Source organism: Giraffa tippelskirchi, chromosome 6, assembly GCF_054371585.1.
Source record: "Giraffa tippelskirchi isolate mGirTip1 chromosome 6, T2T-mGirTip1v1.2.pri, whole genome shotgun sequence".
Lineage (NCBI taxonomy): Eukaryota > Metazoa > Chordata > Mammalia > Artiodactyla > Giraffidae > Giraffa > Giraffa tippelskirchi.
The window spans coordinates 38,089,820-38,117,587 of NC_137280.1; the positions used below are offsets into that span (position 1 = coordinate 38,089,820).

At 35.2% G+C, this 27,768-nt stretch overlaps 1 long non-coding RNA gene across 1 annotated transcript in view; it reads right to left on the reverse strand.

Moving 5' to 3' along the window:
* Nucleotides 1-13,843: 13,843 nt before the first annotated feature.
* Nucleotides 13,844-27,768, reverse strand: part of LOC145511338 (uncharacterized) — a 114,774-nt gene continuing 100,849 nt past the window's right edge. The window contains exon 6 of the long non-coding RNA XR_014057811.1: nt 13,844-17,242. This is a non-coding gene — a long non-coding RNA (uncharacterized LOC145511338). The remainder of the gene's footprint in view (nt 17,243-27,768) is intronic.

The following is a 27,768-nucleotide window of genomic DNA, read 5'->3' on the forward strand; positions in this document are numbered from 1 at the left end:
AGTTATAGAAAATCTTCAAATAGACAGTTTTCTTTTTCTTCTTTTCAAAGCTAGCAGTGAATAGGGAAACAGTTACAGGGAAACAGAAATCTTGTCCATAAAACAGGATGAGACAGGTATTTAAAAACATTAAAAGGATAAATGATATTTATTGCTTATTAACTTAATAGGTCGCTGACTATTGATGTTGTTGTTTAGTCACCAAATTGTGTCCAACTTTTTTGTGACACCAGGGATTGTGATCTTCCAGGCAAGACTACTGGAGTGCATTGCCATTTCCTTTCTCCAGGGGATCTTCCTGACCAGGGATTGAACCTGCATCTCCTGCATTACAAGCAGATTCTTTACCTGTGAGCCACCAGGGAAGCCCAAATCTATACTATTTCTAACTCCAATGGAAAGTCTGTAAAAGTCAGGTTTATATTTATATATCATTAGAAAATAAACATAAGGGAAATAGTCAATGGATATTCTGATGGTCAATAGAAATATCTTACCAAAAAAAATTCCTAAAAAACAATTACTTGAAGTTGTATACCTCAAAGAAATAAAAATTAATAAATATATCTCAAATACAAGCAAGAAAAGAATTAATGACTAAGTTTTTCATGTCAAAAGACTTTAATAACTAAAGAGTATGAAGAGTAGTAAATATGTCACTTTTTCATAATACATGATGGGTTCCCATTATTTCAGACAAATCCACACAGCCATTTCTTTCAAAAACTATCATCAAGCTGCTTAAACCGAAAGTAAATTAAATATGCAACCTTCTTGGGACTGGTCTCCAATGCATTAAATGATTCATAGAAATTATAACTTGGTATGTAGTTCTTAACAGTAGTTTCACCTTTTAGAAACAAATAGAAGATGGAACTGATAAAACGTACCTGGAAATAAATGTCAAGAGACATTGTTAGAATCTTAGTATGGTATTTGATTCATATTTTCCCAAAATATAGGAAATTCTGAATGTACAAGTATGGGGCCACTTATATGCAGCTGTCACCTCCTTAAAAATGTAATAGAAACAGTTAAAGGATGAAAAACAAGGGTGTGATATACCCTACAATGTATTTAGCTCTTTGTATTAATTCCCCAAGGCTCTCCTAAAAAAGCACCACAAAGCAGTTGACTTAAATATAAGTCAGAACAGAAATATATTATCTCACAGTTTTAAGGACTAGGGGCTTCCCAGATGACCCTGGGCCCTACTCCAGTGTATCCTGATTTTAACAGATTATATCTGTAACAAACCTATTCCCACATAAGAGCACATTCTGACTGAGTTACTGATGGTGAGGACTTCAACATATCTTTTTGGGAGGAGGAGACACAATTCAACCCACAATACTCTCACAATAGAAAGTATTGGTATAGCATAGCATTAGATCTTATAAATTACTGCCATTTCCTTCTCTTGATTTGCAATCGCTTTTTACTTTTCCTTTAAAGCATATGCTTTTTTTTTTAAGATTTTTTTATGTGGGTCATTTTTTAAAAGTCTTTACTGAATTTGTTGTGATGTTGTTTCTCTGCTATGTCTTGGTTTTTTGGCCACAAGGTATGTAGAATCTTAGCCCCCTGATCAGGGATCAAACCTGTACTCTCTGCATAAAAAGGTGAAGTCTTAACCACTGAACAACCAGGGAAATCTCACAACTGCTTTTTAGATCATGAGACTTACTATTAGATTTATGATGCTATAGTTAAGTATTAAAAATGGATTCCAGTGACCAAAAAGCAGGATGGACTAGAGACCCAAAGAATACAGAGGACTGACTACAGTCTCTTCTGACAATATCCTGTAATCAGACAGAAATGCATCAAATCATATACTCTAAAAACATGTTGGCAGTGTTTCCAGTTGTCACTGGCAAATAGCAATTACCCTATACAGATGGACATGAATAACATCAACAATTATCTTGAGGAAATTCCTAATTCTAATAGCAATAATTATAACTTCATATTTTACTGAGAAATGTTTATACCATTTTCCCCTTATGTTTCAAATAGTTTTAAAGAGTGTGCAGATAGCCATAAACATCTTGCATAATTCAGTCTCTCCAACCAAAGGCATTCTAGTTTTATTTAAGCAATGTAACTTTTTCCCCAAAACTTTCATCATGTATCCCCATCAGATTTTCTATAACACTGTACCAAAAGAGGAAGCATAAATAACTTCCAGCCTATCATAAAATCAAAAATGTGCTCATTGATCCATTGGTCCTTTCATTCTCATCCATGAGGATCTCCCACATTCCAGGCATTGTGATAGGCCCTGAATTTAAACAGTCTCCAAGCCTGGCAATAAAACCAGGCTATGGTGGTACATATGCTAAATCCTAACTAGACCATCAAGCTTCTTATATATTTATTGAATATACAGTGAGTCCTCTGTATTAGAATTTAGAGAAGAATGCAAAGGACATTGCAAAATACATATTTTGCAAATTACATTTTGATTAGGTTTCCCAACAGTGATGGTAATGTAATTTTCTTTTGGATTTCAAGGGAAGCTTTGGATTGCTTTTGCAAGTGTTCATTTGAAGAAACAAATATGCAGTCATATTTCCAACAGCCTAATGGCAATCACCTGTATGTCCTGCCAATACTACAAATTAAACAACTGAATGCATCATCTTCATTCTGTGACTATACTTATTTCTATTTTCTGCTGATTTTTCTTGTTAACATCATCAATTTTCCATCAACCAGGCTCAAAAATCAATTTTTTCTTCTTTTATAAAAAAAAATCCCCTTTATGAAGCCTCTCATTCACTTTCTCATTTTAATGCCACAACATTTTTCTATCTACTCCCTCTTCTTTATTTTCACAGACACCACACTCATTACCTCTTTTGAAATAATAGCTTTCCAAATTATCTTTCAACTTGCTTTTCCAGCATATTTAACTCATTGAAGCACAAATTTGATCATGATGTTCGCTTTAAATAAAAAATCTGTTCTTCCTTCCATTGGTCCATAGAATAAAGGCCAAATACCTCTGTGAAACATTTGATGTCTTCCACAGTTGGTCTCCTATTTCTTACCTTCCTATTTCCTACCTCCCTATTGTTCTCGTACCCAGAACACTATTTTCAAGCCAAAATAATTGCTGTTAATCTGAACATTCTCAACCCATGACATTACTAGTTGCTCAGGGAGAATGCCTTTATGTCATATGCAAACTTTTTATTCAGTCATAACAAGTACTCTATTTAACTATATGAAATGAGAGATTGAGCTTATTTACTGTAGTCAAATGGTACACATTTAAATCCTTCAAAATCTATTAGCTTGTTTAAATACCTCCAAAACATACCATAAATATAATATTTTTTAAATATGCAAGTTGAATGATCATGTGCAAATTTTGTTTCCATTATTAATAGGAAAAAAGCATAAATGTGGAATTCATTATCTAAAAACTAAAATGTTCTTCTTTGTATAATGTAAATTATTCAAATTTATAATCATTTTATTCTGAAGTATTCCATAACAAAATTCCTCAAAAAGTAAGACCCAATTTGTTAACAATTTGGTTTCCAATTATTATTTTGCTCATATAACTCTCTTTACTAGTTGATATATTTTCATATTTAGTATGCTTAATATGATCATAAGAGATATGAATACTTAGTGTGAAGTAAGAAGAAAAATTAAATTTCTAGTTATATGCTGGTAAAAACAAGTTACAGATTAGCTTTGCTACAACTGGAATTATTGCTATTCCAAAAAAAAGTTGTACAAATATGGAAATGAAAATAGTAAAATTCAAATTTAGTTCCATTTTAGTATAATTCTTTCAAATCAAGAATTTTGTTTATATTCTGTTTCATTTTTAATTGATGTTAGAACCTTTATTGACGTCTTTGTTAATTAAAGATGAGAATTTAGTAATAGTTTTGTTTGACTAAGTTATATTAATATAGAAAAAAGGTATGTTCTATATGTGACATTATAGAATGAGAAAAATAAGGATTTTTCACTGGAAAAAAAAAACTTTGAGACATCTACTCAAAGTGGCAGATAATTGTAGTTTAACATATGTCCCATGTCCCAAATACATAGTAATAATTGATAAAATTTTAAAAACATTTGCTTGGCCTCAAAAACAAGAAACATTTCTATAAACCAGAATCTCAAGAGGAATCAGGACAGAAGCCCAAGGCAGCTGAACTCCTGGATGGAACAGACACAGTGACAGTTTCTGCTCAGGTTATTGGTTCAGGCAATAGTCCAAAAGCAAATGGGAAGCCCAGAAACAGAGCCAGGCTTATAGAGGAAGAGGGTGCATGATATGATGACCACATTTGTCATTTGGTTCAGAAATGAATGTCCCAGCTTACAGTTGTTGTCCTGGTGTTTCATCTGGCTTAGGAAAAATCTTGTTTATTTGCTTTTTTCATGTCTTAATAATTCCCAATATTTGCAGTAAATTAAGTAAGGATGTGATATCTGTTTTCCTTTCAGAATCTTCCACAGTCAGTCTAGTGTTGTGTGAGATGCATGTGTAATGAATTGAGTTAAGTAGCTTTGCCTAATTCTTCCCAGATACCATGTAACTGATAACACATATTCTAGGAAAACACACAGGGGATTTACTAATAAGTGTGCTCTGAGAACAGTAGCTAAAGGCTCTTCACAACCTCTAGAGGTGATAAGAGAATTATTTGTTGCTGGGTGCTTTTGTAAGCCATATATATACCAGCCTGCTTTGTCATATTTTATGTTTTGCCCTAGAAGATAGATCACACTATCAGACTGCCAGTTGGTGAACTGTGCTTTGGCCTGAAAGATGTGCAGTGTTGCCAGTTGATGTGGTCCCTGTGTGTTTGGGGAAATTATAGCATATATTTGCAAGATATAGCGATATAGAGGCATGCATCCCATCCTTGGAGTGCATTGTCATTTATTGTATGATGGCAGTATATAACATTTTTTGTAAATAATCCCTTTTGATGACAGTGAGCTCAAAACTATGAAAGTTTATGTGTAAGGAAATATTAAATATAGAATTTATGTATCCCAAAATGTTGATGATAAATATACAACTTCCACAAAATATTTATGGCTGTATGTTGAATATCATAACTACATGAAAACCAAAACACACACATTGGCCATAGAACCAGCATCATTTTTTTCTAAGTTAGAAGTTATTTTAAGAAGACCATGCTGAAGACTACAGTTTAATGAAGAAGCCACAAGAAGTATGTTTTTAAACCTCCCTGTGAAACATGACTTTCCATTTAGATCAAATGGTTGTTCTTTTACATTAAGTTCACTCATCTTCAAGTTTTCCTCCATGCAATTGAAAAGTTAATCAATTTCTATTAGCGTTAGGTCTAATACTAAAATAATTTTACAGTTTAATGTTCTTATTTGTATATGTGCTATTAAATACTTCAAATAAAAGATATGTTACTTCCAAAACTGATTGGATTTTTTCAACAAATTCATGTAACAAAACTAGAAATGTCAGAAGTTCATTAGGCTATACCTTAAGCATGTAAAATTATCATGAACTCTGTTATAATTTGAGATGGTTGGATGACATCATTGATTCAATGGACATGAATTTGGGTGAACTCCGGGAGATGGTGAGGGACAGAGAGGGCTGGCGTGCTGCAGTCCATGAGGTCACAGAATCAGAAACAACTTAGCAACTGAACAACAGCATAAATGCAGTTTAAAAGTTCAAAAGGAATGATCACCATTTTTTAGTGGTAATACAAATTTTGGTGGAGAATATTTATGTGGAAATGTGTAGAATTTATGTAGAAATTTTATACACAATTTGAAAACACTTGTAGACCAATATGAAGAACACATAAGACCGCATTTTACTTATCTTTAAAACATAATTAGAAAATAATAAATATTAAAAATTTCAACAAATAGTAAGGGAACACAGTAAAGGAAGGTCTATAAGATACTCAACCTCTCCTCAAGCAAAATAAAACAATGAGGAAATCACAGAATCATATTGTTTTCATCACTTTGTGAAAATGATCTCTAGAACCATGAACTAAAGAAAGAAATCATGACCCAATACTTCTTTCTGAAAGTACAATCATGTGCTACTTTCATTTAAAAAGTGAACAAGATAAAAGCATTGCATTGATTCTAAATTTTCATTTATAAGTTGTAAAATAATTATAATGCTCCCCATTAAAAAAATGAAAGCCAGCTAGTAAATCATGCCTACAAAGGAAATAAAAACTATAATTTAATATTTCAAAATCACCTTAGAGAACATAAAAAATGTAGAAACTATAAAATAAAATAATATTATAGGTTAGAAAATCTGATAGAAGTTAATGGAGTAACACATTTTAAATGCTGAAGAAAATAAAATAGAGTCTGCACATTTTATAACCAAGCCAAGCTGGTCTTTAAGTATAACCTCAGACAGCTTGTTATGAAATGCAAGAGTTTGTGGACTATTGTTCCCATGAGTCCTTCCCAGGGACTACAAAGAGAATGAGCTTCAAACAACCAGAAAATCTAGGGATCATCAACTTCCAATAGGAAACGTTCAGTTAGTATTAGATACTATCTGTTAAATTAGCTTGGAAGAAAAAAAAATTGCTGAAATTTAGAAAATATTTGAGAACTAGATGATATATACTAAAATAGATACTTTTAAATAAATATAAATGTTTCCTTGTAGAATGATATACTCTTCAATTTCCAAATACAGGAATAAAAAGCCTGATCCTAGAGAAGGAATCAAAGGCTGTGTGGTCACACAGACTTAGACTCAGACCACTTCCCTCACTTACTAGATCAAGCACAGGGCATGCAAGCTATTATTTAACCATTCTTATCTTCATCACTTATCTTCATCATTTGTAAAATGGGTAAATCAATTATTACCAAGTAGAGTTATTATGAAGATTAAAATAGCTAATATGTGAAAAGGGTTTAACCAATCCTGAACTTATAACAGGCACTCAGTAAAATTTAGTCATTTTGCTTTCTTTTTGTTTTAAACCTAAAATGCTTACCAAAGTATAATTGTCAAAAAATTACAAACATAACTCTCATGTAAATAATAAATGAACATGTGCCAAAAATTTTAGTCTGCCTATTAAGTAATGAAGGCTTCAGTAAGATATTAAAAAGACTAGCTCAAAAAAGAATTTGAAAAACAGATGTATATATAAGCAGCCAAGAATATTGAAATGAATTTAATTTGTGAATGAATGCAAAACTTATTAAAATAAAATTTCTTAAATGTGAAGTTGCTAATGTTAGATAACAAAATATAATATGTGGAGATTTTAGAGGCTGATAATCATTTTTCTACCAGACTAAATTTGTTTGCATTACTATGGACAAAAATTCTTTCCATCACTATTAGTTTTCTACTCTATCCCTACTGAGTTATAGAATAGCGTAGTCAATAGACAATTTATCAAATGTGCACACCTCTTCACAATAAAATAGCCCCCATAATGTACCATTAGACAGTGCCTAGATCTCCACTGAAAGGACACTCAATAATCTCTTTAGCAAATTCCCAAATCTGGGCATGCTGTAAACTATAAACTTTGGTTTATAATCCTCTAACTCAGTTTTTGAACGAGTTATTCCTCAGCTACCATTCTCTCTACAATAAATAAAACAGGCTTTTAATATTTTAGGTTAACTATATATATTTATTTCTTAAAGTGTTTTCTCATACATTTGTATTTTCCTCTATGTCTTGCTTGTCTGTTTGGATGGTGAATCTCCTGCAGAGATTAAGAAAACTTGCTCCAGATGTAATTCTGGCTCCTCACCAACTAGCTGTATGATCATAGGCAAGTCCTCACTGCCCTCTAAGCCTCAGTTTTCTCTTCCAAAAAACGCAGAAAGTAATGTCCCTACTCAATAAAGAGTTGTTGTAAGGGTTCAATAAGGTAAGACATGCAAAATTTTATAATCATTCTTGGTACACAGTAATCATTCAGTAAATGTTGTTTTTATTTCATTTGTATTTCCTAGAGAGATGGGGACAGCGTTCATTGAGCCTTTGGTTGTAGAGCTGCCACCAAAAGAAAATGGGAAGATAAACAAGTACAAATAGCTCCTGAACATTGATAATAATGATACATGTGACAACAAAGTAAACTTTAGGGAATGGATCAAGATTTGGGTTCAAAAATCAAAAAGAGGCACATTTATTATTTTTAGGGTAGTGATTTTCTTTCCTCAATTAAATGGCTCCTTACATTTCTACTTGGAAGATTAAGTTATAAAACAGAGGTAGAGTTACACAAAGCAAAGGTTTTGCCTCACAAAATTTAGCCATATCGGTTATATTTACATTTTTTTTTTTTGAGTTTATTTTATTTATTTATTTATTTATTTTTATAAATTTATTTATTTTAGTTGGGGGCTAATTACTTTACAATATTGTAATAGTTTTTGCCATACATTGACATGAATCAGCCATGGGTTTACATGTGTACCCCTTCCTGGACCCCCCACCCACCTCCCTCCCCATCCCATCCCTCTGGGTCATCCCATTGCCCTGGCCCTGAGCCCTTGTCTCATGCATCGAACATGGAATGGTGTTCTGTTTCACATATGATAATATACATGTTTCAATGCTATTCTCCCAGAACGTCCCACCCTCACCTTCTCCCTCAGAGTCCATAAAATTGTTCTATGCATCTGTGTCTCTTATTCTGTCTCGCATATAGGGTTATCGTTACCATCTTTCAAATTCCATATATACGCATTAGTATACTGTATTGTACATTTTATTATTTATGGGATGAAAAAATAATTCTTATTCAAGTACGTAACTCAAGTACTTTCATTCTGGTTTTAAAGAAAACCATTTTAAATATTTCACTGCCTTACAAGTTAAGGATGTTCAAGCATGGAACAGACTGATTTAGAAGATAATGAGGCTCCAGTCCTTTAAGTGACAATCGGTACAGAATGAATTTGCTAAAACACTACAAAATTATTTCTATTTCTGTGATCTGAAACATACTCTGCTATAGCATAGAACACCTGGATAATATACATCGAATTCAGACCACTGGGTTTTCATTCCTTTTGGTATTTTTGTTTGGTATTATTCTACTTCCCTTTACCTTTCGAAAGTTAGGATTAGGAAAAAAAAATAATAGTCTGATGCAACTTGATATCTTTGAGAAGAACAGATTTATATCCTATGAAATCTTATTAGGCTTGGATTTCAACTAAAATATTTCATGATTATTAAAGTTGAATGTTTTCAAAATAATGCTTTTTACCCTTTAAAAAAAAAAATACAAAACTTTGACAAAAACACACTCAGGCTGAAAGATGACTCATGTACTTAACAAAAGTCTCTATTTATCCTCTAACTAAGAAATGTACAAATATAGAACACATCTTATGTGGGGGACTAAATTTCTATGTTTGAAGCCATGAAATTACCAACCAATAGCCAAAATTTAGGGTCTCATCAATTAACTGAGCCATACCATACACTGTTTGAATTACAGTTCTCTAATATTTTACTACATAATTAAGCTGCAAATATGTAGTATTTATATAATTCCATGGTTTGGAATTTAACTACAACCTAAGAAAGATTTTACACTATATATTATTTAAGCAACCACATTTATTTTGGAAAATAGTTGTGTTTTAGACAAAAAAGGAAAAGAAACACAGAGCAAGCTAACATAGGGCAAAGTTTGACTGGTTTTAACTCTCGATATAATAGAAGATTAAAATCAATTATGAACAAAACTTGTTAGACATTGAAAAAGTAGAAATTACAAAAAATACATTTCATTGGGCTATCATTGAACCGGGAAAGCTACTGAAACTCTTAATTCATTAACGTGATCTACAACTTTTTGCACTCAGAGCAGCAATATAGTGTGAAAGCTAGCTCATAATTTGAATTGAATGGATATTCAAGTATCAGATTGGGACAACTTGATGATACAAGTATGGCCTTACAAATCTAAAAGAAGGAAAATTAGAATGAAGATAGATCTTACCGGTCTTTAAATGTAGATTTCTAAAGCTGTATTTTCCAATTCTTTGTCTTCTCGGAGATTCCATAAAAAGATTTCAAAAGCCATTGTGGGCTAACATAAAAAATGTACCACTGTGCTTGAGATTTCTTAAGAATATTATCTGCTTAGAAGATAGAATCAGATACTAGTTCGGTGAATCCGCACCTAGTCACTTTTCCAAAACAGCAGACTTTTGGCTTTGTACTACCTGACAATTTCTTTGTCCAAGCCACACTAAAAATAGGTCTTTATATAACGGAAATGTTGAGACATTAACTATAGCAATGTGAATAAGCATGGCTATAATAAGGATTTCTCATCAACTCTTGGTTTATGTTGTATTAACATATGAAAAAGCGATTTAAAAGTTAAAATTAATACATCATGAAACAATGGTAATGCTTCATACAAAATATAGTTTTATTTGAATCACAACTACTCACAATAGCTATGAATATCCCCATTCAAATTGCTATCATGAATATTGTATAAAATGAGAAGAATAAACTAAAAGTAAAATTAGAATACTGCTTTATAAATTATACTATGTCAAGCTAACAAATGGTAGGCTTGTCATATTGAGCAACTAAATGTCTAAATGATCATTCAGCACTCATAGTGTAGGAAGAAAAAAACATTGGCTTTGTTGCTTCTAAGGCAGTTGCTCGATTTTTCATACTGTCATTCTGCTCTATTAGCAAGGCCTAACACAATTAGGTATGAATATGCAGTAATAACATGCAAATTGTTCCCTCACAATTGCCCTAAGGCAGCAGTCTCAGCCTTTCTAAGCTTGATTCCTTCTACATCATTACAGGCTTGGCATAATTCATCAGAATAAAAAATACCTCCGCCTTATTGCATGTGGCCAGCTAGTAAAATCATCAGTAGTTGTTAACCACTCTGCCTCGATGGGTTTGTTAGTGATGCTGTCCCCAGCTCCCTGCCACTCCTGCACTTGTACATGCTTCCCTTGGGTAATGTTAGACACTACATTTGAGCCTGCCAGAACAATTAACCCTACTGTTAATTAGAATGAAATGTCAGGCGCACAGATGGTACAAGCTGGCACCCTGCCATCCCGCCAACTGCTGCTGAAAACAGCTACCCCACTGCTGACAGCTGCTCAGCCATATCCCAAACCAGCAGATGTCAAAACTTTCCAGCTGAGGGAGGTTAAAAAAAGCAAAGAGGAGGGGTTTCTCATCCCAGCAGTGATGATGACTGTTTTACTGCTCTTGTATCTATTACCTGTTGTCATACTGTACCAATCAAGAGGAAGCCTGCAAGCAGCAAGACACAAATTTAAAATAATGATACTAATAATCATAACATAAATAAACACAATATGGCTATAATTCAATGCAAGTATAAATAGGCACAGACAACAAACAAAATCACGGAAATTTTCACTAAGCTCTCCATGAGCTGAGCGGCATGTTTTCATGTATGTCTTCAAAAGAAAAAAAAATCTTTGAGCATTCCCGAATCAGATCATTAAAAAGGCCACAAAATGTTGCCTATCTAATCTTCAGCCAAATTTCACTGTGTTTTCAGAATTCATGCCTAGAGATGATATTATTACTTTTTCCTGGTGCCTTTTGTTGCTCATAGTCTATAAACATAACTACAAGATGATAATTGATGTTTCCCTTTCTCCTCATATACACGCAGGTGATCACCAAATAGAGACAACAAGACATTATCCATGAAAAATACCAAAAGCTAAAATAAAGTCTAATTGGAGAAATACAACTAGATATCATTTTGGTTGGAAAAAGTCTTCAGAATTCTGACTTAAATATTGTGTTAATTTTGTAGCTAAAAAAATAGTGATCTTATTATGAATTAGTTGGAAATTGAAGTAATTTCTAAACCCAAGAGGAGTGAATCATAAAGCCCCTACTACTTAGGTATGACTTTAGAAAACAACAATTTTGTCCCTGATTATTATTAAATATGGAAAGTGTAGAAGTGTGAATGTAATCTCCCTTCAATTGTGCTATTTTGAGTCATTCTCTTTAACAACATGAATGCAAATGGATATTATAACTTAAATGCCAGAGGAAATATGTCATAAAATTTAAAGTTCATGTTTCTGCTATTTCCACTTCAATCAGACATCATTTATTCATAAATTATTCATTATTACCTAAGTACACACATATAAAAAAGAAAACACAATGTTAAAGTCTTTTGAGTATTCAAAAGGAGTTAAAAATCACACACATGCCAACCATTCCTTTTAATTAGGCAAAAACAATCATAACACTAACAGCTATATGGACAAAGCATCAGGGTTTTTCTCTCACACATAATCAAAATTAACTTATATCAAGGGGAGATTTGTCAGAAAGTATGTACTGTTTCAGGTACATTAAAAAGACTTCTTAAAAAGCTGAAGAACTGACTTGGAAACTACAGAGACAGCTTAGGGAACTAGGTGGCAGAAATAATCGACAATCTAACATATTAAGATGAATCCTCTCAAGTCAGGTTTTTATTTTTCTTTTATTCCAATAATTTAAAGTTCAATTGGCCTATTTGCTTCACCTGTCTAAGCCAGGTATGTGCAGTGCAATTTAGTTAATGATTCCAACAACACTGAAACAAATTTGTAGGTGGTTGCTTCCCAGAGAGCTCAGTAGTAAAGAACCTGCCTGCCAATGCAGGAGACAGGAGATGCATGTTCAATCCCTGAGTGGGGAAGATCCTGTAGAGGGGGAAATGACAACCCACTCTAGTATTCTTGCCTGGAGAATCCCATGGACAGAGGAAGCTGGCGGGCTACAGTCCATGGGGCTGCAAAGAATCAGACACGACTGAACAACTGAGCACACACACATACACACACCAAAAACAAGCACGTAGATTCAATGTATCAAACACAATAACGACAAAGAGTGATCATAATATTGTGTGAAGTCATTGCTAAAGGATTCCATGAAAGGACTTGGAGCAAGCTTGTGTTTAGTAGCTAAGTTGCAGCTGATTCTTTTGAGATTTCATGGACTGACTGTAGGCTGCCAGGCTCCTTCTGTCCATGGGATTTCCCAGGCAAGAACACTGGAGTGGGCTGGACAATCTCCAGGGGATTGTCCCCTACCCAGGGACTGAATCCTCACCTCCTGCTTGGCAGGTAGATTCTTTACTGCTGAGCCATCTCGGAAGCCCCCAAACTAAAGACATGAGTATAAGTAAAGAAATGAACAAGTATTCCAAGTATAAAGCTGAGAATAAATAAGAAGCCTGGATGATTTGAGCACTGCATGTCTCGCTAGAAAAAATCATTCATAACGATGGTGATAACTATCTCTATTCTTACTTCTAATTTCTTCTATGAAGTACTATATTTTATAGTATTTTCTATTTTATAAAATATTTTCTCAGCTAGATTCTTGTATACGAGTCCTGTGGCATGGTATATAGATGTATTAATGTCAATATATGAAAAGACTTTGTTGTTAGCCCATATGAAGAATTTGATATTCATCAGACACAGGTTTGGGGAAAGTTAGAATTCCTTATTCAGCTGGTAATGTTTTTTTAACAGCATTATAATTGAAGTCTTTTAAATATCATTTCCTACTTTATCATTTTATTCCAAAAACATTATTTGAGGAACTACAAATGAGATATACCCCACCCTCAAACAACTCAGAATCAATTAATAAAATGGAGAGAAAATCATGTGTACAGGTGTAAAAATTGTTGATAATTGTTAGAACAGAGGTGAGGTGAAGTATAATATGCACAGAAGAATTTAGTGGTGAGATCCTTAGTGGTGAGCCATAAAGAAAAGCTCTTGAGAAGATGTATCCATTGAGACACTGTATTTGAAAATGTCTGTTTGAGAAATTCACAAAATATCACTTAACACACAAAAGAAAACAACAAAAGTATTTATGAATTAAAAGAAATACAAAACCTCATTAGAAACAAATCTGCTCCTAAAATGCACAAATATATATTCAGTTCAGTTCAGTTCAGTTGTTCAGTCATGTCCGACTCTTTGAGACTCCATGAATCACAGCACGTCAGGCCTCCCTGTCCATCACCAACTCCCGGAGCTTACCCAAACCCATGTCCATCAAGTCAGTGATGCCATCCAGCCATCTCATCTTCTGTCATCCCCTTCTCCTCCTGCCCCCAATCCTTCCCAGCATCAGGGTCTTTTCAAATGAGTCAGCTCTTCGCATCAGGTGGCCAAAGTTTTGGAGTTTCAGCTTCAACATGAGTCCTTCCAATGAACACCCAGGGCTGATCTCCTTTAGGATGGACTGGTTGGATCTCCTAGCAGTCCAAGGGACTCTCAAGAGTCTTCTCCAACACCACAATTCAAAAGCATCAATTCTTTGGCACTCAGCTTTCTTTATAGTCCAACTCTCACATCCATACATGACTACTGGAAAAACCATAGCCTTGACTAGACGGACCTTTGTTGACAAAGTAATGTCTCTGCTTTTTAATATGCTGTCTAGGTTGGTCATAACTTTCCTTCCAAGGAGTAAGCGATTTTAATTTCATGGCTGCAATCACCATCTGCAGTGACTTTTGGAGCCCAAAAAATAAAATCTGACACTGTTTCCACTGTTTCCCCATCCATTTCCCATGAAGTGATGGGACCAGATGCCATGATCTTAGTTTTCTCAATGTTGAGCTTTAAGCCAACTTTTTCACTCTCCTCTCTCATTTTCATCAAGAGGCTTTTTAGTTCCTCTTCACTTTCTGCCATAAGGGTGGTGTCATCTGCATATCCGAGGTTATTGATATTTCTCCCTACAATCTTGATTCCAGCTTGTGCTTCTTCCAGCCCAGCGTTTCTCATGATGTACTCGGCATATAAGTTAAATAAGCAGGGTGACAATATACAGCCTTGACGTACTCCTTTTCCTATTTGGAACCAGTCTGTTGTTCCATGTCCAGTTCTAACTGTTGCTTCCTGACGTGCATACAGCAAAACCATAAAGTGTTTATGGCTCCTTTTTGTAAAATGTCTCTCTGAAAGTAGCATATTAAAATTAACATGCTACTAAATTCAGTGTAGGTGTTCAGCTGGAAAATGTATCAATTTCAGTTACATTTTGAGTTTTAGAATGACATATTAAAGACATACATTATGTAGGATCCTGCTAATTGCAACAACACAGGTGGACCTTGAAGGTATTAATGCTAAGTGAAATAAGTTAGATGGAGAAAGATAAATACCACATGATTTCAGTCCTATGTAGAATATAATAAAATAAAGAAACAAAATAAATGAATAATACACAATACATAATATTAAAAAGTTCTTTAACTTGTGGAACTTCTTCTGTGGAGAAGTTTCAGTATTGGAAAATGAGATATATATTAAACGGAAATTCTTGCCATTGTTGTTGTTCAGTCGCTAACTGGTGTCTGACCCTTTGCAACCCCATGAACTGCAGCATGCCAGGGTTTCCTGTCCTTCACTATCTCCTGGAGTTTGCTCAAACTTATGTCCATTGAGTCAGTGATGCTATCCAACCATCTCATCCTCTGTCGCCCCCTTCTCATCTTGTGTCCAAAACTGTTTTAAATATTTTTCTTGTTCAAAAAGTGACAATAACATTTGTCCCATTCAAGATTAAAGTATATGTAGTTATATACAAAATTTCATAATTTTACTTTGCTTATTAGACTGTTAAATAAAGTCAATAATATTCTGTCTATATATATTTGTGTAGAAAATCATATAATTACAATGTGGCAATTCTTTGTTTTGTGCCACTGATTTAAAATAATTCACAAAAGTTTACTTTGAACATAAATATTATTAGATAAGATGGTGTCGAACATTTGTATAATTCACACGCAGAGAGTAAATTCAAGTCATATCATTCAATGTCAATCATAAATAAGATAAAATATTCTTTTAGTGCCCTTATTTTGGTCCTTTTTCTATTATTTAACTCTCTTTTACAGATAAGCGTTTCTTCTTATTATCTACACACAGATTGTAATTTTAAATTTTCATCTTCCATATCCTACCAATACGAAATTTGTATTTTTTCAAGATTGAAATATGCAAATAAAATTTATTATTTATAAGAATTAATAATAAAACCTTAAATTTTACAGTGTTTTGGAGTTTGTCCATTGCTTTCACATATGGCATGTTATGGAAGCTTTAAATGATACAATACGATAGATGCTATCATCTTCACTTTTCGATGCGTTTCTCTGGATTAGCAACTAATCAATAGCAGAGCTAAAACCAACCCAAGGTCACAACCCATGTCTAATGCTATTTCCAACTTGACATGATCTACATGGCGTCCACCTACATAGCCTTCCACCACCCAGTCACATGACATGGATAATCCACCAGGGTAGTACAACAATATTACTGCCCTCCCTGAGCTCAGTTGGTAGAGAATCCACCTGCAAATCAAGAGAGCCCAGTTTGACTCCTGGGTCACAAAGATCTGCTGGAGAAGAGATAAGCTACCCACTCCATTATTCTTGGGCTTCTCTTGTGGCTCACCTGATAAAGAATCTGCTTGCAATGTGGGAGACCTGGGTTTGATCCCTGGGTTGGGAAGATCCCCTGGAGAAGGGAAGGTTACCCCTCCAGTATTCTGGCCTAGAGAAGTCCACAAACTGTATATTCCACAGGGTCAAAAAGAGTGGGACAGGACTGATCAACTTTCACTTTCATATTTTCACTTAAGGCCAGGTAGCTATTAAGATATGAATGGGGATTCCAAGCCCCATCCTTTGGCTCCAGAGCTCCTTGGATCAAACCACTGACCAGAGTCAGACACAACTGAGCAACTTCCACTTTTTGCTTTTTTTTGTCAATTGAGCCTTGTTTCATTTATTAAAATCAAATGATAGAGACTAGCCTCAGAGAAGCAGAACACCCAGACATCTATTTTATTCAGCAACTGTGATTGAAAGTCAAAGACCTCAAGACAGCCTGGAAAAATGAACCAGGGATGTTTAGAGAATAGGTGTGAAAAGATCATAGGGCAGGCCTTAAATATTTAAACAGAAATAAGCTTCTGCTCCTTGAAGACTCAATAGTGCAAAATGACAAATTCTCCATCAGAATAAATACATTTAGATAGACAGAGATGTCAATTTAAAAAAATAAGAATTGACAGATAAAATAAAACATCTTGCTTACACAAATCTTTCCTCTCCAGACTAGGAATCATTGGTTGAGAGACAGGAGGAGAGCAAGGGAGAGGCTGAAATGAAAAAAGAAAAACAGATGTAGACATATGAGGATAGGGAGAGGAAATTTAGGGAACTTGTGGAGGCTATTAAGTAGCATTAAAAAAAAAAAAAATAACCACACAAGAATGCAGTAAGTACATTAGTTCTGATTCTAACAACAAGTCCCAGGCAGCTCCCATGGATGTGACTATCTCTTTACTCAAAACATTATTCCCCCAATACACCTAAATTTCATTTTTATTTATTTCATAAATACAGTATTTTATTTTTTTGACATTGTTTTAATTCCATTAGAGGATTATTCTCTTTAAAAAGTGCTTTTTCAACAATTTGAATATCCCCATTTTAACAGGGTTAAAATACTATCTATAGTGAAATCATGGAAGAACATAACTGGAAACAAATTTTAAAACTTTATTGTTTAGCTCAAAACCTTCATTTTAAACATGAATTACAGACTTTGGAAGTTGAAACTATATATTTAAAAATCACAATGCTCAACAAAATCACAACTGAAAACTCCAAATTTTCTCCTGAGTTTCCATGTAAGGATGTATGCGTGCGTGCTAAGTCCTTCAGTCATGTCTGTATCTTTGTGGCCCTATGGACTGTAGCCTGCCTGGCTCTTCTGTCCATGGGATTCTCCAGGCAAGAATACTGGAGTGCATGAGACAAGTGCTCAGGGCTGGTGCAATGGGATGACCCAGAGGGATGGGATGGGGAGGGAGATGGGAGAGGGGTTCAGGATGGGGAACACATGTCAATCCATGGCTGATTCATATCAATGTATGGCAAAAACCACTACAATATTGTAAAGTAGTTAGCCTCCAGCTAAAATAAATAAATTAATTTAAAAAATGAATAATAAAAAAAAAAGAATACTGGAGTGGCTTGCCACGCCCTTCTCGAGGGGATCTTCCCCACCCAGGGATCAAACCTGAGTCTCCTGCAACTCCTGTGTTTCAGGCTGATTCTTTACTACTGAGCCAACAGGGAAGCCCTCATCGTATAAGGATAACAACCATAATCACAATGACATTTTTGAGTGTCACCTGGAGCTGCCAATGCTCTGAGCTAATTCCACATATCATAACATTAATAAGTACAACCTGGGCAAGTTTTCTCATCCTATGTTGGGCATAGGCATGAGGAGACTTTAGACTCTGTTTCAGGAAATGAACAGATGAACCAGAGAATGGGTTGATTCTAGTTTCAATGAGAGGAGGTCCACACTTATTTTTGTTAGATATTGGGATTGTGCCTAAGATTTAAGAGCATTTCTTACAAGCTTTCTTTTAATGTATCTGTCGATACCATTTATCTCTACCCTCCACCACCAAGGAAATCTAGTGAACTTCACTTTTCTTATGTGATAAAATATTATTAGATTCTGTGGCTTGAAATCAGTGTTCCATAAAGCTTCTCATTATATGTTAGAAGTTCTCAACAACTTGTAATATTATACACATATCTCATTTTTTAAAAATTACTTCAAACCTCTATTAGATATTACTTTATAAAATTCACAATGATTGCAAGTATTTGAAAGCAATAGAAAGGAGTCATCTATAATGCATATTTGTGCTAATTTAGACCACTGCCTCCATCCTTCTAGTCAGTGTGGATTTAGTAGTTCACCTTCTTCGAGAATAGGCAGATTGATGAGGCTTTTCATCCTCTCCAGTGTGGTCACTTTCCATGCCCACCTGACAAAATTCTTTCTAGCCACTGAAGTTCAGTTTGAATGCCACCTCCCTTATAAAACCTTCCTCAATTGCCCTGCTAGAAGTAACTGCCCCCCTTTAAATTTCACATGTGATTTAATTGAGATACTCAAAGATTTATTTGAGATTAGAGATTAGAACATATCATTTGAAATTAGAATTATTTACGTGCACATCTTCCCTTCCTTCCTAGATGAGATGTAGATTTGGACCAGGAATCCAATACTCTTTACTAAAGAAGCAACAATAGTGCCTGGCATAAACTCTCAACAAATATGTATTTATTTTTGAATAAATGAATGCACAAATGATGAGCAGAAGCTTATGGGGAATGTGAGGAAAGAAAAAATAAGATAGATCCTGAACAGGATGGAGAAAATGCCTTGAGTTTCTGTTTCATATTCAATCATAATCAGTCACTAAAGATTTTTATTTCCAAACTCAAATTTTCATGTTCAGTGACTACCTATATTTGGATAATCATAATATACAGGTAAACAAAAACCTGACAGCAAGGTCTTTAGAGAAGTATCAAAAGATAATATATGCTGGTCCCACTAGTTAGCAACATCTAGAAGCTCTTGGAACTTCCCTGGTGGCTCAGACAGTAAAGAAATCACCTGTCAATGAAGGAGACACAATAGATGTCGGTTCGATCCCTGGCTAGGAAAGATCCCCCAGAGTAGGAAATGGAAACTCACTCCAGTATTCTTGCCTGGAGAATTCCATGGACAGAAGAGCCTGGCGGGCTACAGTCTATGAGGTCTCAAAGAGTCGGACACAACTGAACATCTAAGAACACACACACACACACACACACACATAAGCCCTTTTATTGAGTGAGAGGAAAAAGGCAAACAACCATCAACACTGGCATCTAATGCGTGCATTGGCAGGCAGATTCTTTACCACTGAGCCACCTGGAAAGCACCTGGCATCCAATGAATAAGCCCAAAGTTCTATGTTCCAATTCAACTTCCTTTACTGCCTGCAACTTCCACTGGTTCTGAAGGGCAATAAGCATGGAAGACATAGACCAGATTCTGTGAGGAAAATATGGCTATCCAATCTTTTTTTCTGATCCAGAAGGGAAGTATTTTTATTTGTTTATTTGTTGTTTTATTGAAATATAGTTGATTTATAATGTTGTTTTAGTTTCTTGTGTAGAAAAAGTGATTCAATTACATGTATATATATTATTTTTCAGATCATTTTCCATTATAGTTTATTACAGGATATTGAATACAGTTCCCTATGTTATAGGCTATCTGATTTTAATTGTTTTTTAAATTTGTTTTTCAGCCACCTATTGACTATTGCAGTATAATATCTAGCTCCCATCTGGATAATCTAAAATTAACTTAAACCTGATAAATAGCAAAGAAACTTATATATATTTAAAAGAAAATTAAACAGATTTTGCTTTCTGTGAGTGAGGCACTGTCTAGGTAAGAATCAGATATGTGATCCTGTCCTTCTGGAGGTTACAGTCCGGAAATTCAATCTTCAGTAATCAGTCAATCCTACAATTGAAAATTTGGAAATAATAACAACAACAACAACAAAGAAGCATTTGGGTGAGCATTTAAGTGAGGGATAAGTTACAGTCTTGAGAGTTGGGGAGATAGTCCTCAGAAAATGACATAGGAGCTTAGTTTTGAAGAATTTATCTATAGGTTCTCTAAAATTATCATTTAAAATCTCCATAGATTCCTGAATGAATAGTAGAAAATGTATATACACTGATTTTTATTTTAACCTTGGCTTCAGAATACGTTCCCTTCACTCTGATGTAAATAAATCAATTGTTGAAAAACATTTATCAAACTGAATATGCATATTTTCATTATACTGTAGACTGATTACCTAATTGAAATGCTTGTATTTTTTAAATGTTATTTCTGAACAAGGGAAGAGGAATTGCACTGGTATTTAAACCAAATAATTTCACTGGGATGTTCTGATATATTAAGAAGAGGTTTAAGGTGCCATATAACTACATGTGTAAATACACCCTTATTGTTGACCTTACAATGCACTTAGTATCTTATACTCCACTAATGCTGTCTCTACTACCACAAGCAATTTATTCTGCCTCATGTTCCTCGAGTGCTCATAAATCAGCATTAGATCCTTTTTACTGAGTTGCTGATTTTAAGCCAGCAGAGTAAGAAGGAACATTTGGACTCGAAGTATAATATTGGCACACATATTGATTTTAATTAGTCTAATTAGTTCATTACACTAAAAATCACACAGATCATTTATTACATCAGACCTAATAGCATATGATCGGGGATTTAATATGATAATGAAGTAGATCAATTATCACTCATAAAGGAAGTCATTAACAAGTGTAAACATTGCCAAGCTGAATACCATTACAAATTATGAAGTCGTAGCTGACAATTTACATATACACACTAAAATTATTTTACAGTCAATCTTCTCTTTTGAAAGTGAATATATGTTTGCTGTTCATTTCACTTTCATTGGTCTGCTTTTACCATTTCAAGCTACGTACGAGCTGGTTAACATATGTTGTGACTCTGTTTGGAGCGTTCCAGTGGTAATAAAAAAGCAAAAAAATAATATCATTGGCTGAAACTGAAGTCCATGTAGATTTTTCCTTTTTCTCCACCTTGAAAACTCAGTGTGTTCACTTTGGTCGTTGTGTGGTCCTGGCTTGTATAACAATAAACAAACAACCACAGTTCTTGAGGTATTTGTGATTCTTAAGATATCATGCAAGCTAATTGTTGTGATTTTGATATCTTTCATTAAATAGCAATAGCAACAAATAATTACACTGAGAAGGATCAAGATCACTGTAAAAGATTTCAGATTACAACACTACACATTCATTTATTAATGCTTTCTGCAGCCTTAACATTACCAAGACATCTTAAATAAAAGCAGCCAACTGTGCACCCTGTTCCTAACCCAATGCATTGCCATTTATCATTATTATTGCTATCATTACCCTTTGCTTAGGGTCCCTTCACTCTGTTTTAAATCCATTTGACAGTAGTGCACATTTAAGCCATTCAGAATTTATTTTTCTGGAGAGAACTTGTAAGGTAGTGTATAAAATACTTCCCTGATATCTAGATCTAATATGATCTAATTGTCATTGCTCAAATTTAAAATTCTCCAAGAAAGTGCAGTCCCCTGAATTCTCCTACATCTCTTCAGAGAGTTCCCCCAACAAAACAGGACACCTTGTTATTGACAAGGATAGATATGAAATCTAAATTTGCACTATAAATGTTCCTGGGTGGTAAAGTACAGTTGCTAACACAGAAAATGAAATAAAAAATATCTATCTAAAATATCATCTTATTCTGTTGTGAAAATAGCAAATCTGCAAACCACTCTCCATGGATTCATCACCTGGTTCCTCCACTTCCCTTTGTGTACTCATAGGTTTATTGTGAGGATTAATGAGATAATACCTGTAAAGAACTTAAAACAGTGTCTGGCATGTGCTAGTCACTCAGATGTTAGCTATTATTATTAGGAGGCAAGTGCTTGTGTGTTCAGTTGTCAGACATTTTCCAAGTCGAGCAGCTTCCTAGAGCAGATTGTAATAAAATGAGTATACACTTGTCCACCTTTGTGCTTTGCTTTCTGCACCCAAGGCAAATTTGTCAATGGTACAACTCCTTAATTGCATTCCCTTACCAGACACTCTCACCTCAATTCATCCTCTTTATTGCCATTATCTTTTTTTTTTGAAACAAAACCTTTATTTCATATTATAGTTATTAATAATGTTGTGTTAGTTTCAGGTAAACAGGAAAGTGATTCAGTTACTTGTGTATCCTTTTTCAAATTCTTTTCCCATTTAGGTTATTCCAGGGTATTGAACAGAGTTCCCTGTATATTATATCCTTGTTAGTTATCTATTTTGTTTATTTATTATTTATTTGTTACCTCCCTAATACTAATCTGATTGTGTCTTTTCACTTGTTCCTCTTTGTGAGAGTATAAAGTCAAGTTCAGATTTTTATCATGATATTTTCAATTCACCCTCTTGTGGCCTCTCTGCTCAACATATGTGTGTTCTAGTGGTACCAGGTTCTGTGTGTGTGTGTGTGTGTGCACATGCACGTATGTTAGTTGCTCAGTTGTGTCTGACTCTGCAACCCCATAGACTGTAGCTCGCCAGGCTCCTCTGTCCATGGGATTCTCCAGGCAAGAGTAATGGAGTGGGTTGCCATTCCCTTCTCCAGGGGATCTTCCTAACCCAGGGATCGAATCCAGGTCTCCTGCCTTGCAGGCAGATTCTTTACCATCTGATCTACCATAGTTTCCTAATAAGCATTGTGCCTAATAAGTAGTGCTTGTGTTAAGCATTGTGCCTCTGAGTTGCCCACATCCTAGGCTTGTTTCCTTCTGGTTTCCCCCTTTCCTCCCTAATAAATCCCTATTGAATCTTGCATATCCATCTTCACCAAATATATTCCACTCTTCCTTATGAGCTATACAACTCTGAGCAAGTTAACTACTCTCTTTAAACTTTAATTTCTGTGAAATGGACTAATAAAGATAATATAAAATTATGTTTTGTAATAAATACTCAATTGTAGTTACTATTGTTATTAACACTGCTACAATATTATTCTGTCTAAAAGAGATGGAAACCTGTAATTTTTATCCAAGATACAATGAAGTTTAATCTGAAGTCAAAGCATTGGAGTCCTTGGGCAACAGGTCCCTAAATCCTAAGCAAGGTGTTAACAGGTAGAACACTACCCATGAGTAACATGTAGGTAATAGCTTAAAACTCTGTAACAGAGAGACACACTGATTAGAAAACCAGCTTAACTGATGCTAAAGAGGCAACTATTATGGAAGTGAAACAGTTTCAAAGGGCAGCAACCTTGTTGATAAGGTCAATCTGGAGAAAAAAAAAATTATAGGAAACATTTAAATATTGTTAGAGCCACTATGGAGAAGAGTATGGAGATTCCTTAAAAAACTAAAAATAGTACTACCATATGATCCTGCAGTCCCACTCCTGAGCATATATCTGGAGAAACACATAATTTGAAAAGATATGTGCACCCCAATGTTCACTGCAGCACTATTTACAATAGCCAAGACATGGAAGCAAACTAAATATCCATTTACAGAGGAATGGATAAAGAAAAGTGGTATGTATACATATACAGTGGAATATTAGCCACAGAAGAGAATGAAACCATTTGCAGCAACACAGATGGACATAGATATTATCACACTAAGTGAAGTAAGCTAGACAAAGACAGATATTATATGTGATCACTTTTATGTGGAATCTAAAAAAAAAAAAAAATGATACAGATGAACTTATATACAAAACAGAAATAGGCCCACAGACATAGAAAACATGGTTACGAAAGGAAGTGAGAAGTGGGATAAATCAGGAGGTTGGGATTAACACATACACACTATTACATGTACAGTTGATAACCAGCAAGGACCTACTTTATGGCACAAGGATCTATACTCAATATTTTGTAGTAACCTATAAAGGAAAAGAATCTGAAAAAGAAAACATACACACACACATACATATATATTTATAACTGAATCACTTTGCTGTACACCTGAAATTAACAGCGCTGTAAATCAACTAGTCTTCACTTTCTTTAGAAAAATTTAAATAAAGTGAGAATAAATATTGCAAAATTCTATAGTCTTCAAAGCTAAGAAGCATAACCAATGTGTCACTGGTTGATGACACATAAGCAATAGATTAGGCCACTCCACAAGAGTGAAGAGAAAATAGACACCTCCTCCACCATCTTTCATGACCTGTCGAGTAAGCACTGTGTTTTCTCTGTCAAGATCATGAGCTTTGGTGAATTAGTCATGGGGTTGTTTGGTTTTAATTCAGATAAGCTGATTGTTTGCTTTTAAAGAGGAGTGTACAGACCTGTTGGCAAGTAGAGAGGAAGCCCCCAAGGAGTACACAGAAGCCTGCTCGAAAGCCCCTCCAGAAGCAGCGCACAGACAGCTCTCCAGATTCCAGTGCCTGCATACACAGCAGTTTAATTAATCCATCATCAACATCAGAGCGCGGCACTCCACTCACCACACCTGGCTTGACAGCTGGATGAAAGAACCCTTGACAGGTCTTGCATGAAGTGCAGGGGCTAATGATGGGCTTGCCTATGGAGCGATAGCACTGCCGAGAGGTTACTTGTTGGATGAAGGTAATAGTTAATGAGAATATTTTGTGCCAGGGTTTGGGGATTGGTGTTAACTGCCTTCCAATAAGCATTACAATAAAATGCACATCTCTGGCAATTCAATACCTAACTCCACTAAACATTGTCAGTTCAGTTCACTTCAGTCGCTCAGTCGTGTCCAACTCTTTGCGACCCCATGGCCTGCAGCACGCCAGGCCGTCCTGTCCATCACCAACTCCTGGAGTTTACTCAAACTCATGTCCATTAAGTTGGTGATGCCATCCAGCCATCTTATCCTCTGCCGTCCCCTCTCCCGCCTTCAATCATTCCCAGCATCAGGGTCTTTTCAAATGAGTCGGTTCTTCACATCAGGTGGCCAAAGTGTCGGAGTTTCAGCTTCAGCATCAGTCCTTCCAATGAATATTCAGGACTGACTTCCTTTAGGATGGACTGGTTGGATCTCCTTGCTGTCCAAGGGACTCTCAAGAGTCTTCTCCAACACCACAGTTCAAATACTAAACACTGTAGAGTTGGATAAATATTTGAAAAAAACTGTCTCACATGTTAAGAAGTAAGAAATACTGCTCCCACAGAGCAGTATTTTTAACTTTAAATAGTGAAATAGAATTACTGCAGGCCTGGAGGTGGGGTGGGGTCTGATTGAATTATCTCATGAACATCAAGGCAGTTCACTTCTAATTCCTGGCCATGTCCGACCTGCCCATCACTGAGCTGCTGAAGTAGAGTTTTTAGTTGAATCCCAAAGCCTTGTCTTTTCCCTAACTCAATGGTCAGCATTTCTATTTTAGGGACTTAATCAGGTATTTGTAGCCTCCAACAACTAAGGATGAGGGAAACACTTTGTGTGGAGGGATGATTCCTTCTATTGCTTTTAAGTTCAAAGCACTTCTCTTTATTTGTTAATATAACACAGAGCATGGGGTCAGTTTTGTCTCCAGGATGGACAGGCTTAAGTGTGATTGTTCTCTAAGTATCCTGCTCTTGCCCAGCTTTGCCCAATGGCAAATAGACAGCCAATGTACTGTATAGCACAGGGAACTTTACTCAATATTTTATAATAATCTATAAGGGAAAATAATCTTAATATATATACATATCTTTATATATATATGTATATATATATAAAATATGTGTGTGTATGTGTGTGTATAGGAGTTCCCCGGTGGCTCAGATGCAAGAGACTCAGATTTGATCCCTGCATCAGGAAGATCCCCTGGAGAAGGAAATGGCAACCCATTCCAGTATTCTTGCCTAGAGAATTCCATGGACAAGAGGAGCTTGGCAGGCCACAGTCCATCAGGTTTCAAAGAGTCATACGTGACTGAGGACTAACACACACACAAATACACACACACGTATGTATAACTGAATCACTTTGCTGTTTACCTGAAACTAATACATTATAAATCAACTATACTCCAGTAATTTTTTTTTAAGTCCTTAATAGCTTCGCAGGACATATGGAATTAAGATTAAGCCTTTAATGCATTTAGATGCTACCCTGCATGCTTCCCCAATCTATTGGGGGGAAGCTTATAGAGTCTATTCCTCAGACTCTATGTTTTCTCAAAACACACTAAGTTGTTTTCTGATCTCTGTATCTTTGTTCACAGTGTCCTGGTCCATCTTTCATGACTCAGGTCAAATGTGACCACTTGATCACTCTAGCTTCCTCTGGGCTGCACAGGAGAATGCAAGTTACTTGAGACATTACTGTCAGTTTGTTAAAGGCAAGGGATCCTCCATATTTATCTTTTGCAAGCACTGGTCAGTCAATATACTTTGTATATTGTATACATAATACATATGTATTTGCATAATAAATTAATTAATGACAAAATCAAGAATAGAACCAGGTCTTTATCTCTGGTATGTTTTCCTTTCTCTCCATGCCCCACCTCACCCCTGTTGCATTAGTCTACCAGCTGTGAATCAGAGAAAGAAATATAAAAGGTAAAAAGAAGAAAGCCAAATTTATCCTTTGAATTATATGTAGTATATATCCTTTTATTAATAATAGCAGTTGCCAGTTTTAAGTCTTTATTAAGCATATTCATTATGCTTTTAATTGATGACTCACATCAATTAATGAGATAATATTATTCCCACTTTATAAGTAAGGAAAATGTGATTCAGAAAGGAAGTTAAGTTTTTCTTAAGGTCACAATGATAAAAAGTGATAAAAGTTCCATTTATGGAGCTAACATTTTTTCAACAGATAGCATGTTTTAGAAACTATTCTCAACTCTTTCCCATAGTAAATAATTCAATCCTCCCAAGTACCCTTTGCATACACGCTCAATTGCTTCTTTTGCATCCAATTCTTTTCGACCCCAGGGACTGTAAGCCTGCCTGGCTCCTCCATCCATGGGATTCTCCAGCAAGAATACTGGAGTGGGATGCATTTCCTCCTCCAGGGGATCTTGCAGACCCAGGAGTCAAACCCCTGGCTCCTTTCTCCATTGCAGGCAGATTCTTTAAGTGAGCCACCAGGGAGCCAACAGGGAAGCCCAACTACCCTGTGAGGTAGGGAGTAATAGAAATTTCACCAGTAAGGGCTGAAGACAGGGAAGGTAAATACTGCTTGTGAGATGCTGATTGGTGGGACTTGGA